Consider the following 16,162-nt stretch of genomic DNA (forward strand, 5'->3'; position numbering starts at 1 on the left):
TCAAGCAGGCGAACACCCCCCAAGGGGAAAGCAATCAAATAATCGATCGAATTGAGCAGGGAACATCTCGTCAAAGAAATAAACTCTCTAAGAAAGAAGAAACTTTAAGAAATACATTCTCTTGTCTTGTCACATCTTACATCACATATTTATTTACTATTATTTATCTTTTGTAACCACCACATATGCATATTACAACAGTTCAGCACACTCGTCAGCTTTGAGTATCTATCTATCTATCTATCTATCTATCTATCTATCTATCATATGATCGGCTATAAGACGCCAATGAGGACAAAAAACGAGAGCGAGATTCCCACACCTGTCCTGGAGGCACCCCAACACTGCACGTTTTCTTTGTCTCCCTAATCAAACACACCTGATTAATCAGCTCATTATCACATGGGTTAATGAGCTGATGGGTTGAATCAGGTGTGTTTGATTAGGGAGACAACGAAAACGTGCAGTGTTGGGGTGCCTCCAGGACAGGTTTGGGAACCACTCAGCCAGAGAAGCGTCTTTAAGTTCTGTGTTATGTTTGTTTTGTTATGTTTTACGAATTATTTTTCTCATAGCCTAGTTGTAGGCTATACACCTTATGTCAGGGCTGGACTGGGACAAAAAATCGGCCCGGGCATTTTGGCCCAGACCGGCCCACTATATGATAAACACCACCCATCTTTGCATGCCCTTAATTATATGCATACCAACTCCTATTCATTAAAACCACTAATGCCATGTAATGAGTGAGTATAGGAACGAGTGAGAGTTAACAGATGAAATAAGTAAAAATTTGACATTTATTAATACAGTCGAACTATGCTCCACAGTGGTGAATCCTAAAACGGGGGGGGGGGGGGGGATAAATAATGAATGAATAATGAATGAATAATGAATTAATGAATAAATACACAATATTCAAGCAATAGTAAAACCTTCTCTAACACTTATATACTATTCACATATGAACAGCCAGACTTACCTAATGTAAATTAAACCATTAACAATTTAGTGCATTTATTTTAGCTATTACCGTTTGTCTAAGTTCCTGATTTTCATTGCTGATTACTGTCATTTTTGCATTAGCACCATAGAGGGGAAGACATATGATGGAGTTGTGAAGGATAAAGAGGAAGCTCAGCGGGAGTACAGTGAAGCAGTATCTCGAGGAGAAAGTGCTGGACTGACCAGGTACTTGGTATTTTAAAAAGAAGATTATTGCTGTAGTAGCTCAAATGGTAGAGCATGGCACTAGCAATGCCAAGCTGGCTGCCATAGTGATCTCGGGAAAGGAAATCGTTTTTATAAAAATGTTACATCTTCTACTTTTCTTTCATTCTGTGGTAAAACTATTCTTATTTTTTCATCATTTATCAGGAGCTCACCGCCATCACCACGATCACCGCAACTGGTTTCACAGGGTAGCAGCTAACGTTAAAAGATCGGTCCAATTTCAGGCCGGGGTCAATTTAAACATTGAAAGGTCAGTAGCTGCTATGTTCAAGCTTTTTGTCCTTCTTTTGCTCAAACACAATGTTGTCGATGTGTCCTAGAAGTTCCTCAACATGTGCTGACAAGGCTGGATGAAAGCTCTTGGTTTTGTCATTTTCCCAGTACGTCTTTATTTGCCACCATTTGTTCCACTTGAAACAACTCCTGAAAAAAATATTTTGTATAGCAAACAATATCTAGCCATTTTAAATTTTGTAAAGTCTTATACGTATGTACCAGAATGTCAGTATCACTGACAAGAGAACAAATTCCTTTTTTTCCCACCTCCTCGACTGTCCTATATTTAAAAAATCATCGATCTACTTGAATTATTAAACTTTTAAATTGATTTATATGAATGAGGACACACATTTTACACATACCTTTTGTACTTCATATGCTGAACAGCATATGCTGTCAATGCCATTGATGCTGCGTGATATCTTCTCAGATGCCACAGATCTTCTCCCTGTATCACTTCGTTTTTCATAGAGGTTCATTTGTCCCTCACCTCCATTTCTGCCATCTAATGCAATAAACACAGTTGTTAAAGTAATGTAGATAAAAATAAAATAAAATAAATAAATACAAGCATTTATTTAACTTACTGTACAAACCAAAACCCCACAGTTGTTAGAGCCAGCCAGCCTCCACTGTTCTGGGTACTCCACAGTCCATTGTCCCAAGTATTTTCAGAAATTGACTTGTAGTTGTCAGTGGGGTCGTAAACTCAAAAACGATTCAGCAAACCATCCAAGACTTTTACAAAATAAACAGAAACTGCTTTAACCAGAGTAACAACTGTTGAGTAAAAATTTATTTTTTTATCCACACATACCCACAAAATGAAGCGGTTTCCCTTTTCAGGGCTCTGTGCACCAACAATTCTTGGAATAAGGAACGTGTCACTTTGTCTAGGACGACGACGTTGTTTAATGTTAAATCTTCTACTTTTCTTTCATTTTGTGGTAAAATTATTCTTATTTTTTCATCATTTATCAGGAGCTCACCTCCATCAACCCGACCACCGCGATCATCTGTGTTGGCTTCTCTGGGTCAAAGCGCAATGGAGTTTCAGGCCACCACAGCCGCTGTCGAAACAAGATACTGGTGGGAGAACATAAAGGTAAAACAAGGGAGTTCAGCACTCATACCATGCACTCATTTATTTTAAATGCGTTTTATAATAGATATTAAGGCTTTAGAGATGATTGGAAGTTTTGTTCTTCATGCAGCTGTAATGTACCCTGGAAATCCAGAGTTTTTTTTTTTTTTTTTTATTATACATAAGGTGAACACAGAACACAACAACAGAACATAGAACACAGAACAGAACAAAAACAACAATAAAACAGCAGTAATAATAAGTCAAGTCAAGTCAAGTCAAGTATATTTGTATAGCGCTTTTCACAATACAGATTGTATCAAAGCAGCTTCACAGTATTAAATTAAAATAATACAACAAGGTTTGTTTCTAGTGGAATTTATTGATAAAATCAAATTAGATATCCCCAGAATATCCCCAACTGAGCAAGCCAAAGGCAACAATAACAGTAATGAAAAAAAAAACAACAACAAAAAAAACCCAGCAATGACAAATAATAATAGTAATAAGTAGAAGTATTTAAATAGTAATAGCATGTATAACTAGATGCGAAAGTTCGTCGAGACAAACTTTAAGTTGGCTTGAGAAAGTTTGGACCAGAACGTTTTTTTGCTAGGTGGTTGCTAGGGTGTTCTGGGTGGTTGCTATGGTGTTGCTAGGCAGTTGCTAAGGTATTCTGGTTGGTTGATAGGGTGTTCTGGGTGGTTGCTAGGCGGTTGCTAGGGTGTTCTGGGTGGGTGCTATGGTGTTGCTAGGCGGTTGCTAGGGTATTCTGGGTGGTTGCTAGGCGGTTGCTAGGGTGTTTTGGGCGGTTGCTAGGGTGTTTTGGGTGGTTGCTAGGCGGTTGCTAGGGTGTTCTGGGTGGTTGCTATGGTGTTGCTAGGTAGTTGCTAGGGTGTTATGGGTGGTTGCTAGGGTGTTCTGGGTGGTTGCTATGGTGTTGCTAGGCGGTTGCTAGGGTATTCTGGGTGGTTGCTAGGGGGTTGCTAGGCGGTTGCTAAGGTATTCAGGGCGGTTGATATGGTGTTACTAGGTTGTTGGTAGTTGTCACAGATGGTTACTATGGAGTTTTTATAGAGTTCTTAGAATGATTTAACACTTACCTAATCGCTATTAGCATGTAGCTATTCACTGCTAGCATGTGTAGCATGTTGGAAGTGCTGTTTGCTAGCATGAGTCAAAAGAGCCAAACCTCATCTCTATACGATGTTTTGATACAGAGATATAGGTCTTGCAAAACGGTTGCTAGGGTACTCAAGTTTGGTTGCTATGGAGTTGCTTGGGAGCTGGGACCTTTAAACGTATGAAGTTTAAAGTGGTTTGAAGTTGAAAGTAGTTTGAAGTTTATGACGGATAGATAAATACATACTGTCATGTTGTTGACAGCTTCTGTTGGAAGTTTGAGCTGTTTAACCATAAAATCCTTGACTGCTTTCTCGGGTTCGTCAGTGGGTGATTCAGCGATGCCGGTGAAGATCAGGTTGTCCCTCATGCTGCGTGCTTGTAAGTCCAGAATTGTTTCTTTCATCGTTTTATTTTCGGAGGTGATGGAGGCAAGCTGAGTGGTAACAGTAGACAATTGCGTTGTGAGAGTTGTAACAGAGTTCTGGAGCGAACTGTTTTCTTGCGTGAGCGTGTCGATTTGTTGTTGGCTGTATTCCAGACTGTGGCGGAGTTGTTGGAATTCTTTGTGCAGTACTTCTATTAATGCTACTCTGGCGTCCAGTCCGGATAGTTTATTGCCTATGGATGTAAGTATGTCGCTTACCTCGGGACAGCACGGGGGTTGCGGAAATGTGGGTGAGGAAGATGCATTGGGTGAAGCAGGTGAGCCCGATGTGCGTGGTTTCTTAGCTTTTTGAGAGCGTCCCATGATGCAGAGTCTATTGTTGTATTCGTCGATGTAGTCTTCTAGATGGTCCAGGTCCGAATTGTAATCCAGTTTATTGTATTTGTGGGAAGTGAAGTGAACAAACGAATAAACAAACGAAAAAAAAAGAAAAGAAAAAAAAAACACGAAAAGTTTGCTGACTTCTAGCAGGGGGGTAATCGATTAATCGGGTAATCCGTACCACCCCCGGAAGTCGCCATTGGCTAACAAGCCATCACCTGCTGTTAGCATCCCATTGACTCCCATTCATTTTGGCGTCACTTTGACAGTGAATAACTTTATATCTGAGGCGTTTAAAGACTCCATTTGCCCATTATTTATTTCTAAAGAAACACGACAATGTATAAAATGCTCCATTACCTTGTATCTTACGTTATGGCCCCGTAGAAGCAGTTTTTGTAAAAACAGGCTAACGATTGCATCATAACCACGCGTCTCTCTGGAAATTACCGTAGAGACAGGAGGAGAAGCTCGCAGTCAATCGGGGGGACGTGGAGGCATAAAGTCCGATAAAGTCAAGGGAGAAGCCCATAGAGAATCATAAAGTTGCTCCTGCTCCTAGCTCATGGACAGCTCATACTCACGCTCTCCGTCTCTGCAAGATTCGGAAGGGAATGATTCAGATTTCTCTTGGCACAGCTCCTAGAAGACTTACAACTGTCAGACAGGTTGCTCACGTCACATCCACGTCGTCAAGCTCAGTTTGAGTCTGCGCAGTTCGCTCAGCTATCAGGAAATGAGTGCTTCTAATTTGCTTCACTTTTCTCCGTTGAAACCTATGGGGTCGCTGTGTCCAGTTTATATACTGTCTATGGCAGCATTTTTTTTCACTCCTCCTCTCACTGCAGCCGCCTACTCTCGCATACATTTCAGGCGAGGCAAGGCCATAGACTGTAAAAAAATAGGCAAGGCGCATCTCAAACAAGCCTAGTGCCATCTAGCGTTGAAACAACATATCCAGAGTTCTCGCGAGAGCACAAGTTGAATTTGCTCAGCGAGTTACTCTGGCTTAGAGTAATGATGCTCATTAAATATGCCCTTGTATCCGAGCTGCACCAATCACATCGGGTTATCTGATATAGGCGGGCCAGAGGCGAGCTAAACAGATGACGACAGCGCTGTGACGGCGAAGTCATTAGTAAACATTGCAATATGGCTATGGATGAATACCAGTTGTTTGAAATGGCTTTGGCCGCTACAGTGAACGAGTTAGACTTGGCTTTTTATCTAAAAGAGGAACAAAAGATGCCGCTTGAATCGTTCCTTTGCAAGGGCGTTTTTGCTGTTTTGCCAAACCAGATACGGCAAGAGTCTAATCTACCAGTTAGCTCTGCTGGTAGCTAAGCGTACGGGGCTTGTTGTGATTGGCCGTAGTGTTATCCAATTGCGTGCAGTGAGATTTTCAAATGCATGCTTGGTAGGGCTGGGTATTGACACAAATTTCACAATTCGATTCGATTTCGATTCACAAGCTTGCAATTCGATTCGATTTCGATTACGATTCGATTCGATTCAATATCGATTATTTTGGATATCAGGTACAATACATTTCAAATTTTCTCAAGGAAAACAAATCTCTTAACTATTATTGTAAACTATGGGAGTCAGTTGTAGCCTATTGGTTTCATTAGCCTACTATAGGTAAAAATGAACTGATTTGCATAGAAACACTTAAAATACACTTTTATTTATTTTTATGATAATAAAGTTATATGAAATTATATAAAAATTTAAATGGTGGCTGTCATAAAAAAAACTTTCCAGTTTTTTTCATTCAAACATGCATTAAATATTGAAGAACATTAAAAAATTATAATGAATATGTAATATGGTGCATATATTTAACAAAATGCTCCTCTCTAGAGTTCATTTTTCTAGCTGACTAACGATTTTATGGTCACTGGATGTTTTTTCTGAGGTAAATGTGACGTTACATTACATTGTTTACTAACGTCTTTCCACGGTTGAAACACTGATTGAGCGATTCCATGTGACATGATACGGACTTCCATAAGTTGTACTCTACCTTTTAACACACTTTCGGATGCTCATTCATGTTTATTTCGCGCTGTAACTGGTATTATTAAGGCGGAAGAGAAGAGCTCAGAGCTGCGCCAGAGCGATCTCACGCCACAGCGCCAAAACGGTAATTATGTTTTTGAATTTCCTAAGAAAATAGACGTAATTTGAAATCTGAGACTTTGTTTCATATCAATAGTAACAAAGCACAAAGATTACTGCGATTTATTGGATGGGATGCGTGAAACAATGTTCCATTCATTCATCAACTGAAAACAGGATGACTAATCGATTCTTGGGATTTAAGAATCGATGTTGTTTCGTAAAACTGAGAATCGATTAAAATCGAGAAATCGATATTTTTTACCCAGCCCTAATGCTTGGTGCCCCCCTTCGAGCTGGGCGATTTTCATTAGTCGATGCCAGACCATTAATCTTTCAGATTTAGGTCTGGATTTCCAGGCTAGCGGTAATCAGTGGCGGTTCTAAACCATTTCAACTGGGGGGGGCCAAACTGAGGCCAGTTGTACTGTTAGAGGGGCCAGTTACATTTAGACCTTATTGTTGTCATATCATTTTCTGCACTGCACTGCCAGGCATTAACAGGCAAAATACCATGTTTACAATCGTTCAACAATGTATTTGCATTTCCATTATATTTTTACATTTGCATTAGGCCTACATATTCAGTACATATTACTGGCCCCCCTCTAGAACCGCCACTGGCTGTCATGGATAAATATCGGTAATAATTAATCATTTAAAAAGTATAATTATTAACAAATACATATATTTAAAATATAATACATAATTATTCAAAATAATATAGTCAGAGAATTACTTTTCCTGTTTTCCATAAGCTTAAAATACTCATACTCAAAAACAGAGAAACTAATATGCAGCCGATGGTTAAAATACAGTGAGATTTATTTTTGTTATTCCAAAACGTCATTACATTTAAAGTTAAAAATACAGGAAATATAACGACATACAGTATTTTTTTTTTTTAAACAAACAAACAAAAAATAAAACATAAATAATGGATAAGTGATCTGAAAGCGCCATCATAGGCACCAAATGACAATGTATACTTGTTTGTTGATTTTGCAGAAGTGGGCCATTTGCATCCTTTTCAGTCTGGTGCTGTTTGGAGTCTTCCTGCTCATATTGTTTAGTGAGTATCACAGTATTTACATGCTCTTTCACTCCAGAGGGTTGTTCCATAAAACAAGATTAGAATACAAGCTTATTTTGGTCAGTCAGACTTATTGTCGGTGGATTCTGTTTCATAAAGCAAACTTAAAATAGTTCAAACTCAGTTACCCTGGCAACTTATGCTGGGAAACTAGCCTGGTCCAGGGCAGGCTAACTGTCAGGCTAAGCCTCAGCTGTTACACAGATCCTCTAACACTGACCGACAAGAACACAATGATATTACCACTGACACTCTCTCATACCATTATTGGACTTTATTAACCATTATGAGCCAAAAAATAAATACACAGTATACAGAAAATCAACTTAAATAAGGCTACAATGATAAATTAGACAATATATCTATCTATATAGATAGATATATTGATAGATAAATACAATATATATACTACAGGTTTTCTTTTTTTACTGGCTGAATGTTTTGTGCCCAAGATTTAATTAGATTGTTTTAAAGATTTATGAATACAATTCTCTCTGTTTTTGTTTGGCAGCTGTAGTACATGTTTATGATTATTAGAAGAACATTAGAACACAATCTAAAAAAAGCTTTTAAAGCAGAAGTTAAAATCACAAAATTTGCTCTTAATTTCATGTTATCCTCTCCATAATGTACTTTAGAAACTAAATCTACTCATTTAAAACTGGGGATTCTTGCTTTCTCCAAAAAAGTATTGCATTAAAAGCTGTAATTCTTGTAAAACTATATTTTGTATCTTTATATATTTAGTTTCTTAAAATAAACTTCCCTGAATTAGGCTACTTCTGTTCACTGAAGTACTTCTGTTCGCTAGAAGTTCACTGCAACTTATCCAACATCCTAAAGATAAATTATTATAATTAGAAGATATTTCTAGTGTTATAAAATATCGCATTTTAATTTTCCAAAATTAATTGCAAAATGTATATTTTAGTCAGAATTATTGCGCTCGTATTTGGCGCGCAGCAGCGCTCGTTCAATATGAAGATTAGCAGCAAAATGGATACATTTGCATGACTTTCTAACATTTACAGATGGAGAATATAACAGTAAAATGTAAGTTTTGCACTGAGGGGGAAAAATCATATCACAAACGCATAAAACAGCACAAAATATACGATGTTTGATGGTGGATCGATTTGATCCACGATCGACCTCTAGGGCTGCTTCAAAAACGTGTCCACACGCAATTATCTAGACTTGATAAACCTGGATCAAATTAGTGAGATTGCGTGAACTTCAATTACCTTTTATGGAACCACTTTAGCCCCAACTTATTTGTTAGGCTCATTCAAGTCCGGTTTTGGAGTTTAATCCCCGCTTTTCTAAGCGTCTTTTATGGAACAACCCTCAGGGGCAGCAATTGTACAAAACGATAGACGTCCCTGTGATTTAAGTGTTCTTTAAGCAATTTATGTGCTAATTAAATGTGTTGTAAACAAAGTATACTACATCCATTTTAATCTCTGCTCTTTTTCCCCCCTCCTTTAGTCTGCCTGAAGTCACTAAACAGATGATGAAGCGGCTAATTTATGGGTGGGCCTGGATGGATTGTAATTAATAAAAATTATTAATCACCCAGATTGACCGGTCACTAATAAAACCCTTAAAGCATGAATAAATTTAATGGAAAAATGATTCATTGCTATTTTTGTATGTATCTAGACTAAAATATTTTCCAAAATATGACCTTTATTTTCTAAGTTATACTCTGTATCTCCCGAGATACATTGCCCATTTAGGGTAATATTTTGCAATGTATTCTTTTTTATTATAGTTCATATGCCAACTTTTAAAACATTTAATGAACAATTAATTAGCTAAATTTTTTCATGTTATCCATACAACATGAAAAAAAAAAAAAAAAATGTTGTATATATATTTAATATGAGAATAAAGTATTCAACCATCAAACCAATCTTCAGATTAGTCATTACACCATAACGTTTTATACCATACTAAGAGACACTGCTTGACATCTTTCAGACACCTGTATGGTGGAAAAATATTATTTGAAATTGAGAAACAGAGACAATGAATTAACACACTGTGTTGTAACAACAGACAGAAACCTCGTTTAAGGCCTCATTCAAATAATTCGTTTGGATTGGATGAACTCAGACAGGACAGAATTTCATCCCTCTCATTACTGGTTTGCTTAATTGTGGCGATTCAGCTCGATGCGAGCGAACTAAACATTAGACTAGTTTGAGATGAAGCGGTCAAAGTAAGCAGCAGTAAAGTAAAGCTTTGGACAGTAAAACCAGGTCCAAATATCATTCATAGACGCTTTTATATTTGGCGGTGAGTGCTAATGTTCTTCAGCAGCCGAAACAGGATGCTGGACTTTGTGGGACATTTATCTCTGCGCAAGTGGTTAGAAGCTCATTACAGGTACTTCTGGGAGATCATAAACCCTCCTGAGCCTGCGAAATTCAGTAGAGGACACATTAACAAAAACGTGTTCGGGCAACAACTTAAAAAAACTACACCGGTGAATGTGCCAGCGTTCACATGTGGAACTTTCCATCTCCTGCGAGCGTACAAACTCAGAGACATCACCTCACGCTGTGCCCTCAGACGGGATCATGAGAGACTGGCACACGGACAGCTCTCCCCTTCCTAAGCTCTCCCTTCCTATTCCCGGAGTCCCAGCAGGGCCTGCAGTTGCAGCGATTGTCCATGGAGTGGAGAGCTTTCAGGTGTCTGTGGCGGGTCTGCTGTCCTGTGACGGACAGGAGCTGTCAGGAGGATCAGTCTGAAGATTCAGTTTCTCACCCGATTCCATGGTGTTACAACTCACACAGCCCTGGAAATACATTTTAAAATAAATCTATGAGATCATGATGATGCAAAATAAATATATGCTTCAGTGCTAGATAAAAACCACGAGTCAGGCTGAAGCTGATGGTTGATATAACATTGACATGTATATGAGATGCATCAAATTGAGAAATAACAATAAATACAAAATATTTATTGAGCAGCAAATCAGTATATGTGACCCTGGACCACAAAACCAGTCAAGTCGCACGGGTATATTTTTGGCAATAGCCAACAATACATTGTATGGGTCAAAATGATGGATTTTTCTTTTATGCAAAATCGCGAACATAAATGGACAACTTTTTAGGCGATTTTCTCAATGTTTAGATTTTTTTGCACCCTCAGATTCCAGATTTTCGAATAGACGTCCTATCCTAACAAACCATAAATCAATGGAAAGCTTATTTATTCAGCTTTCAGGTGACGTATAATCTAATTTTTTTTTTTTTTTACTGACGCTTGTGACTGGTTTTGTTGTCCAGGGTCACAATGATTTCTGAAGGATCATGGGACACTGAAGACTGGAGTAATGATGCTGAAAATTCAGCTTTGCATCGCAGAAATAAAATGACATTTTAAAATAGATTCAAATAGAAAACAGTTACTTTAAAATTGTTTATATTTTTGATATAACAGGAAAACGTCTGACACAAGGAGAAACTCCCTCATCTGTAATCTCGAATGAATATGGCCAGTATATAGTAGCCTGGTCCTCTCAGACTCTCGTACATTTAATTTGTACAGAGAGTCTGGCCACTCTCCATTGACAAGCGTTAACTTCCTTGAAGGCGGGTACTCTGTTGAAGTTTAAAACTATTGGATACGCCATAACCAATCGCTAACGTATGGCCGTGACGTAACCGTACAACTCAAACTAGTGCACGACCTCAACGTCATCATTCTCTGTTCGCTGATTGGACCGCTAAAAAATTGGCCGGAGAAAACCCAGGAATATACCGCAATACTGAAGGAAAATGAAAACTGAGCGGAAGTACGTAGGAGGGCGGAGCCAGGCTAAATATATAGATCTATAATAGTACATACATTCAACCCCGACGTGAATGAGAAGTTCTCGACCTGTGTGTTGATTTCCTGTGGGACGGTGTGCTGACGGATCCAGGTATAAACCTCTGCGAGCTCCTTCTTCTGGTCCGGGGTGAACCAGGGCTGCATCAGAAGCAGCTTCTCTCGGTCTTCTTGCAGAACCTGGTCCTGATCCCTGCATGGACATCTACACACACACAAAACCAAACTCACTTAGGCTGCCTCAGCACGTTGCTAGCTGACACTGAACAGCACAGAGCTTTGATTTCAACATCTAAATCCTGCTAAAACATCTTGTATTCGCCCTCTCCTCCTTCCATAATCAGGAGCTTTTTAAAAGGATCCACTTCATCAAGCTGCTAAACACGAGTCTCATTGTGTACCGTCACCTGGAGTCACCTACCTCAGGGCTGACGGCGCAATGAGACATTTAGCTTGATCAGAACTACCTCAGCGAGAGAGCCTGGCAGTGCTATCTCTTTCCCCTGTGGGTTAGGGTTAGGGTACGGGAAACGTCAGAGCTCAGTTTAATGACATTTTGCCTTTTATATAGTCATACAAACTACAAAAAGTGATTTTTCAAACTATTAAAAAACTATTTCAGTTTATCTAATTCAAAATGTCATGTTTAATTCAGTTTGTTACATGCCATTGTTTGTGAAATTTACACACAATTTCTGAGAAAACTGTTTCTACACTATTTTTGTTTTTAGTGCATGTTTGGAACAAAACGAGGGCGAGTAAATTACTACTTCTTCTTGCATCGAATTTCCATTAAAATAATCTTCTGAGAGACATTACGCAGTCTAGTTGAAACTAGGCAACTAATCCAAAGTCTTAACACTATCTACAGAAAGAAGCTATTTTGTGGTGAATTCCCTCCACACAACATTAAGTGTCATGGACGAGTGATTTTGAACAGCACCGGTATGGCTGGTTGACGTTCCGTTAGATCCCAGTCCGGATCCGGAGCCCAGTGAACCCGACTCTCCGGAGCCACTGCCCGACGAGTTGGAGCCGGTTCCTGAGCGGGCATCCTCCTGTAGCAACTGGTCAAGCATTTCGCTGGAGGTAGAATGGGCATCCTGGTTCCCCGACTCGCTGGGAGCTTCTTCCTGTGAGCAGATAAACAGACAGCTGGAGTCAATCGATTTAACTTCATTCCCACTTCAGCTTCTTAAGGAAAACTTCTAAACAAAGATATGCAGGTCTAAGGCCCTTTTACAAGCATTTCAATTTTAGATTAGATAATTATATCATGCATTCTAATAATAATAATAATTATTATTATTATTATTATTTGGCCTCTTATGGCCATTTCATATGAATTTTTGCAATTATTTAAATATTTTAAACGTTTAAATTACTTGAAATATTTTAAAAACAATTACTAAAATAAAAATGTCTTATGGCACTTTTTACGGTAATTTTTAAAGTAAAAAGTAAAGTTTTTTACATTAAAATATTACCTTTCACACAAGTCTTTTAATATTATATTTTGATATTTTACTAAAACTAAGTATTTTAATAATTAATACGATAACATAATTGGCCTCTTATGGCCCTTTCACTTTCATTTTTACTAAAGATTTTAAATATATATTTTAAATACATTTTACTTAAATATTATAAAGTATTTTAGTACTAATCAATGAAACATCAATTTGCAATCTTGAGGCCCTTTTTTTTTACAAGTATCTTTACAAGTATTTTTACACATTTAATTACTTTAATAACAATAATATAATAACATAATATGAGGTCATGAGAACTACATGCATAACAATTAGAAAAGTATTCGCAAAATACTTTATAAAATAGTTTCAGATGGAGTAAATCATGTTTTTCAGCTTCCAAAAAGTATCCACTCCAACCCAGGTCTCAGTAGGGTCTCACCGTTTTGGCGTGGTGCTGGTGCAGACTCTCAGGACCGGTGCTGTTCAGGGGTTTGGTGGGTTTGGTCAGCTCCTCCTGGAGTAAGTTCAGCTGGATGGGTGAGCTGGAGAAGAGCGCTGTGGGCTGTGCTGCATCAAGGTCTTCCCCAAACCAAGGGCTGGGAATCGACTCGACCTCTAAGGAGGATATAAAACATATAGCTATTTTTATAATATAATAAAGCAGATATCTACATTTTCTGGAGAAAATGTGAGTGGTGCTTGCTGTGGCAAAACTCAGCAATCGTTTGTTAGGGTGCTTTACATGATTGCATACGAGCCAACAACCATGTCTGTATGATATTGTGGGGCTGAAATATGTTGCAATATGGTTTCAAGGTGGTTCTAAACGGTTGCTGGGGGGTGCTAGACAGTTTGTAGTTGTCACAGATGGTTATTATGGAGTTTTTTTTAAATTTCTGAAGTTATAACAAACTCTCAAAGCCATTTGTCCTTTATAGACAATTGACCGTTCGCAAAGACCCGCCTCCCTTAGTTACTGTTGCATGTCCGACAAGCCACGCCGCTTTCACGCCACACCATGTTCTCACGCAGTGAAACACACATCGTGAAGGAGAGAGGACACTGACAACACACTGACAGACAGGACAGATCAGGGTACTTTTGATATGAAAAAGTCTCAGCTTTCAAATCTGGTCATTTTTTTACGAAATTTAAACAATAAATACTGTTTTTTGTGGCTCTTTAATATGTCTGACAGATTGCTGTAGAGCCTCAGTTAAAGTTGCCCGTGAACCGATCATCTCTTCCTTCTAGTTCATTTATAGCATCAAATAAACATAAATGAACATCAGAATGTTGTTTTAACCGCAGAGAGATGTCAGTACACTCTGTTTTTCAAGTTCAAACCCTCCTAGTAACTCTCCTCACTGCTTTGTCCGACAAAAATGGCGGATTCGGCGGATTATGATTGGTCAGATCGCCTGTCAATCTAACTCCCTGCGAAGGGTCAATTGATATATATCTATTAAAACTACATATTTAACTAGTAATTACTACTGTTAAAATAAATGCATGGAAACACTTTAACCTCTTTATATGTGAGAGTTACAGGTCCAGTTCATAAAAAGAGTCATATCTACAAACCAGTACATTGCCGCTTGACTAACTGTTCTAACATTCTAATGATATTACATTATAAAGTAATTTACAAACTTGCCTTGCGCAATTTGTCCTGCAACTCTTCTATGGAAGGGGCAAGCGGTGGAAGGCCACAGACTTGCCTGAAGAGCCGATCAGAGAAGAAGTGTGGAGAAACCCCTCCCTGAATTAGGCAAACTGCTACCATTTGGCCCACAAGCCTATATATCCCCGTTGTACAGAGCTATAGAGGAAAATTGTTTAAAATTTAAGGTCTTTATGCATTACCATTTATTAGTGTTTAGTGTAGGATACCCAGTGACCAATGTTATAATATAATATATTAATATAATAGTATTAAAAAAGTGACATTTAAGATGATTGTGTGGAAAGCAAACATACCAACACTGTCTAGAGCCAAAGCTCGTGATTCGGAAGGCCCTTCAAAAATATGGTGCTCCTGGAGCTGGCCCAATGAGGAGACGACAGAACTCCCTTGTTGGCCCACCTTCATCAACAGCCCCTTCACCCACTCCACTCTCATCCACAAACACCACATCCAGCCTGGACTGAGGATCAAACGTGGACCAACTGAAAGCTCTCACCGCACAATCAAATTCCTTCCCACGGAGGACATTAACTTGATTGGCAGTGATAGCCCTCTGCCTCACCCTCGACCGCAGGCAACGCATAATGTGAGTAATGTCCAAATGTCTGTATTGTAGATAAAAAATACATTGACATAAAGAAGGAATTAAATTACATATCTTTAAAATGCTCATATTCTGATACCCAAGCTTAAACATGTTGTATAACACTTGGATGCTACTTTTCACCAGAATAAAGACTGGTAGATCTAAAAAACAAGAGAATTTCACTTAATTGTTTTTTTTTTTTCTGTTCTTGCAACTGCAAGTTAGTTACTTGGCAGAATGAATATTGACCTACAAATGCAAGCGTGTTTTTAATTGCTTAAGAGCAGTATTGTCTGTGAAGTAAGCATTTACTAGTACTCACTCTTCAGGTATGCCAAGTTACAAGAGAGACATGTCAGAGCTTGGAGGTGAAATGGCGGACCGTGGAGATTGAAATGGCGGATCGTGGGGGTGAAATGGCGGATCGTGGGGGTGAAATGGCGGACCATGGAGATGAAATGGCGGGTGAAAATCCAGTCGACGAGATGTCTGTATTTGTAAGCAAGTCCTAAAATGATAACACATTCATCACATGTTGTACAGTTATACATACGTATACATATACATGGCTCGCAATTGCGACCATTTTGGTCGCATATGCTCCTGAAATTTAATCTGTGCGACCTAAAAATATATTTGGGAGCATTTGTGCAAGTGCAAATAATGGTTGTGGTGCGACCTGTTTTCATTTCTCTAAAAACCGTTTGTAAATTACTTCACAGTTTGTACCTTATGTGCGCTGATACGCGATGGCCGGACCATCATTATATCCAACGTTATATAACCAACCAGGGGTTTTCCTGCATTGAATTTTTTTTTGGCGGCCGCCAAAGCCTTATTTGATCGTCGAGTGAGAACGACTGC

At 38.6% G+C, this 16,162-nt stretch overlaps 1 protein-coding gene and 1 long non-coding RNA gene across 2 annotated transcripts in view; both read left to right on the forward strand.

The window, feature by feature from the left end:
* The window catches only part of LOC311281718 (uncharacterized protein), a 54,489-nt gene that overhangs the window by 2,455 nt on the left and 35,872 nt on the right, over nucleotides 1-16,162 (forward strand). The window lies entirely within an intron of this gene.
* LOC311282361 lies at nucleotides 914-9,554 on the forward strand. Its single transcript, XR_014625928.1, has 5 exons — nucleotides 914-1,191; nucleotides 1,378-1,483; nucleotides 2,494-2,617; nucleotides 7,617-7,680; nucleotides 9,190-9,554. It is a non-coding gene; the product is annotated as an uncharacterized lncRNA (long non-coding RNA).

This window comes from Rutilus rutilus (genome assembly GCF_951802725.1).
Source record: "Rutilus rutilus genome assembly, chromosome: 22".
In the NCBI taxonomy this organism is placed as follows: domain Eukaryota; kingdom Metazoa; phylum Chordata; class Actinopteri; order Cypriniformes; family Leuciscidae; genus Rutilus; species Rutilus rutilus.